This window comes from Salvelinus fontinalis, chromosome 18 (genome assembly GCF_029448725.1).
Source record: "Salvelinus fontinalis isolate EN_2023a chromosome 18, ASM2944872v1, whole genome shotgun sequence".
Lineage (NCBI taxonomy): Eukaryota > Metazoa > Chordata > Actinopteri > Salmoniformes > Salmonidae > Salvelinus > Salvelinus fontinalis.
Window position 1 is genome coordinate 55,538,685 of NC_074682.1, and position 5,127 is coordinate 55,543,811.

General features: G+C 42.5%; 1 long non-coding RNA gene across 1 annotated transcript; it reads right to left on the bottom strand.

Annotated features, from left to right (window-relative positions):
* Positions 1 to 2,909: 2,909 nt before the first annotated feature.
* On the bottom strand, positions 2,910 to 4,717 carry LOC129815773 (uncharacterized). Its single transcript, XR_008753474.1, has 4 exons — positions 4,458 to 4,717; positions 4,075 to 4,158; positions 3,846 to 3,923; positions 2,910 to 3,532 (listed from the first exon to the last, which is right to left on the bottom strand). It is a non-coding gene; the product is annotated as an uncharacterized LOC129815773 (long non-coding RNA).
* Positions 4,718 to 5,127: the final 410 nt, after the last annotated feature.

Consider the following 5,127-nt stretch of genomic DNA (forward strand, 5'->3'; position numbering starts at 1 on the left):
TGGCCACTCTTCCTTAAACCCAACTCTGTGGAGTGTACAGCTTAAAGGGGCCCTATGGACAGATACTCCAATCTCCGCTGTGGTGCTTTGAAGCTCCTTCAGGGTTATCTTTGGTCTCTTTGTTGCCTCTCTGATTAACGCCCTCCTTGAATGGTCTGTGAGTTTTGCTGGGCGGCCCTCTCTTGGCAGGTTTGTTGTGGTTCCATATTCTTTCCATTTTTTAATAATGGATTTAATGGTGCTCCATGGGATGTTCAACGTTTCGGATATTTTTTTATAACCCATCCCTGATCTGTTCTTCTCCACAACTTTGTCCCTGACTTGTTTGGAGAGCTCCTTGGTCTTAATGGTGCCCCTTGCTTAGTGGAGCTGCAGAAGTCGGAAGTTTACATACACTTAGGTTGGAGTCATTAAAACTTGTTTTTCAACCTCTCCACAAATTTCTTGTTAACAAACTAGTTTTTGCAAGTCGGTTAGGACATCTACTTTGTGCATGACACAAGTCATTTTTCCAACAATTGTTTAAAGACAGATTATTTCACTTATAATTCACTGTATCACAATTCCAGTGGGTCAGAAGTTTACATACACTAAGTTGACTGTGCCTTTATAAAACTTGGAAATATCCAGAAAATTATGTCATGGCTTTAGAAGCTTCTGATAGGCTAATTGACATCATTTGAGTCAATTGGAGGTGTACCTGAACTGTTTGGACGGAATGACCATCGTTATGTTTGGAGTAAAAAGGGGGGGCTTGCAAGCCGAAGAGCACCATCCCAACCGTGAAGAACGGGGTGACAGCATCATGTTGTGGGGTGCTTTGCTGCAGGAGGGACTGGTGCACTTCACAAAATAGATGGCTTCATGAGGGTGGAAAATGATGTGGATATATTGAAGCAACATCTCAAGACATCAGTCAGGAAGTTAAAGCTTGGTCGTAAATGGGTCTTGCAAATGGACAATGACCCCAAGCATACTTCCAAAGTTGTGTCAAAATGGCTTAAGGACAACAAAGTCAAGGTATTGGAGTGGCCATCACAAAGCCCTGACCTCAATCCCATAGACCATTTGTGGGCAGAATTGAAAAAGCTTGTGCGAGCAAGGAGGCCTACAAACCTGACTCAGTCACACCAGCTCTGTCAGGAGGAATGGACCAAATTTCACACAACTTATTGTGGGAAGCTTGTGGAAGGCTACCCGAAACGTTTGACCCAAGTTAAACAATTTAAAGATAATGCTACCAAATACTAATTGAGTGTATGTAAACTTCTGACCCACTGGGAATGTGATGAATGAAATAAAAGCTGAAATAAAATCATTCTCTCTACTATTATTCTGACATTTCACATTCTTAAAATAAAGTGGTGATCCTAACTGACCTAAGACAGGGAAGTTTTACTAGCATTAAATGTCAGGAACTGTGAAAAACTGAATTTAAATATATTTGGTTTTAAGGTATATGTAAACTTCTGACTTCAGCTGTATACTGAGATCATGTGACAGATCATGTGACACTTAGATTGCACACAGGTGAACTTTATTTAACTAATTGTGTGACTTCTGAAGGTAATTGGTTGCACCAGATCTTATTTAGGGCTTCATAGCAAAGGGGGTGAATACATATGCACGCACCACTTTTACATTACATTTTTTTTAGAATGTTTTGAAACAAATCTTTTTTTTGTATTTCACTTCACCAATTTGGACAATTTTGTGTAAGTCCATCACGTCAGAGGCTTGTATGCTGCTTGTATGAGTGGATCCTTGGGATGCTAAACATGTTTATGTTAATTAACGGTCAATTACCCTGAGACCGGCAGCCTTTTGCATGACAATAACCAGCTGACAAAATGTCTGCCGGTTAGATGATTCTGGAAGGAGAGAATGAAGGGGTGGTAGGACAGCTGACAGCAGGTTATGTAAAGTCACAACACCACGTCGCAACACACATTTACACAGAAGGCTCCAAGGACCCCGTGACAAGACTAATAAATAACCATCCAATATTCCCCGCTGAACTCATGGCCTGTAGCTTAACCCTAGCCTGGATAGAAGAAACCACCAAGCACACTCATCTGTACAGACTCTACCTCAGTCCTACAAACAGGTGACAGAGGAGGTCAGATCTAGTATGCAACATATTACAGGACCTTCTCAGGATTCAACACCAAGCCATATAAGTCAACTTTCTTTGTGTCCCGGCACACGGAGGGGTTGCCTCAAAAAACGATTAGCGCCCGTTGCGATATCAACGGTGTGATGACCTAATGCGTCGAATTTTGGAGATCATTACAGCCTAAATGACGTTCTTTTCATCCCGCTTTGCAATAAAGCTGATTTACGCAATAATTTCGTTGTTTAAACAAGATTTGTTTCGCTAATAAGATGAAAACATTACTTCAGATTAGGGTCCATTTCAACAACATGAAATCCATGTATTAAACATGGCTATGTTTCAGAAATAGCAAAGAAAACGTGTCATCTGCTGGACACATTAATGTTACTGACCTTACAGATCACAAAGTCAGCTCATTTCCACTTCATTTGTATGCAAATACATTAGATTCATACACTGGCTTGTCTCGCCGGCGTGGTTTTATTCCTTATTATTTCAGTTGTCCTCTATTATGATAAAAAAGTATATATATCTCTCATAGCTCATTAGTACACCCTTGTGGTTAAATATATATGTATCTATTGTTGTTCCTAGGATACAGCAATGAATCATGTTGAACTAACACGTACCTTCAAGGGATACGTTACAATTTACAACAATGAACCCCTTGTGAAACAGCTGTGAAAACCAACCTGCCAATATTTAAGATTTAAATAGATTAACTTGGATTTTTTTTGGTACAGGTGTGTGAATAATTTATTTTAACATATTTTTTGTACACTCACATGGCAATAATAGACTGAAATACTGAATATTGGTGTGTGGAATAGAGAGGAGGTTGGTGCTGTGTGGATGGGAGGTTCTGCCCGTCACAGTCAGTCTCTAAAGGGGGACTTGAAGAGGGAGACTGCAAAGTCCAGGTGTTTGCAGCGCTCGTGTTTATAGCTAATCTGTGTATCTCACGTTGTGGAGCAAGAAAACTTTCTTAGCAGGTAATGACAACATGACAACAACAGTCGCTGTAGATGATGTAATGAAACGTTGGAGGCTGGTTGGTAGTGGAGGACATCAGGTGGATCCATGTCTGGGTGTTGGGCAGAACCCCGAGGTCCTGGAGAACAGGTAGTGGAGGACATCAGGTGGGTCTGGGTGTTGGGCAGAACCCCGAGGTCCTGGAGAACGGGTAGTGGAGGACATCAGGTGGGTCTGGGTGTTGGGCAGAACCCCGAGGTCCTGGAGAACAGGTAGTGGAGGACATCAGGTGGGTCTGGGTGTTGGGCAGAACCCCTAGGTCCTGGAGAACAGGTAGTGGAGGACATCAGGTGGGTCTGGGTGTTGGGCAGAACCCCGAGGTCCTGGAGAACAGGTAGTGGAGGACATCAGGTGGGTCTGGGTGTTGGGCAGAACCCCGAGGTCCTGGAGAACAGGAGCAGGGTTAAAGGGAATAGGGGAAGAGACAGAGACGTAAACAAGCAAACACACAGGTTACAGGTTAATCAGGTACGTAAAAATACAGTTACTGACTGCTTTCATTTAAAGGTTTGATTAGATATGCAATAATGGTAATGGCAGACAGAAAAGAAAGGATACCTGTCTGTAATTTTTGACGTAAGAAGGGTCGGTGAGTTGTGAGACAAACTCTGGGGTGGCGTCATAACCACTGGAGTTATACACCTTAACAGTACCTACGTTGCAGCGGAGCTTACATGTTGTTTGCAAAGAGAATTACCTTCAGGTTGTCCTACCACCATTCCTGGTACCTTGCCCATGGCATTCTTGAGGGTCTGGTTGGTCCGTTCATCCAAACCTGGAGGAGGAGGTAGGAAAGGGATGTCTATTGACAATGTAAGATATTGAAATATGTCTGATTATGTACCATAAAAAAATGTATACAAAAAAAGTAATAAACTAAAAAAATGTACATTTTGGTGACAGAATATAACCTAGAAAATCCGTACCTTGTTCCAGAGTTCATGACCTTGGTGACACAAGATGACCTCAGGAGAACCGTTGGTGTTGGAGGTTGCCTCGCCAGTCTTGTCCTTGATGGGTTACAGAAGGGAATTTAGACTTCCTTCCTTCACTGACCTTAATGGGTAATGCCTCCACCCACTTGGTCAAGTGATTGGTCGCCGTCAGACACCAGCTGTTAACATTTAAACTGTTAGAGAGAAGATTACTTTATTCTTACCCATATCTGTGTCATACAGTCTGCAGCTTTTCATATTTGTAAGGATACTGAGACACACACACACTCTATAATATTGAACTCTGCTGTGGTCAAATAAAGGAACCATTATAAAACAGCTTATCACGGTAACATGTGAATTGTGACACTTACCGTGCCATGGTGAAACAACTGATGGGCTTCAACTCTGGCGCCGCAGCCCTCATCCTCTCCAACTTCTGGCAAGCTAGACAGGTACATTTAAGCACAAGGTGACAAATAGAATGGGATTGATAGACAAAAGGTTATTTCACTTGGCCAGCTGTCCAAATCTTTGACAATCCCATGCCAGAAGAAGCATAGGTTGATTTAGGCAATTATGCGCTTCACTCCAAAATATCCAGCATGCATCTCGGGCAGCACGACCTCCTTCTCCTTAGTGAAAATCACTCTCCTGTCTGTTTATGTTCCCCTCCCACTTTCATCCTTTCTTCCTCTCCCCCCTCTCTATGTCTGTCTAACGAAGACACCTATTTAAGGAGAAATTCCGACTTGGAATTCCGAGTTGGATGACCGTTCAAAATTATCCGAAGATGCTCTGGATCTAGATAAGGTTGTCCTGGATCTAGATAACGTTGTCCTGGATCTAGATACGGTGTCCTGGATCTAGATAAGTTGTCCTGGATCTAGATAAGGTGTCCTGGATCTAGATAAGTTGTCCTGGATCTAGATAAGGTTGTCCTGGATCTAGATAAGGTGTCCTGGATCTAGATAAGTTGTCCTGGATCTAGATAAGGTTGTCCTGGATCTAGATAAGGTGTCCTGGATCTAGATAAGGTTGTCC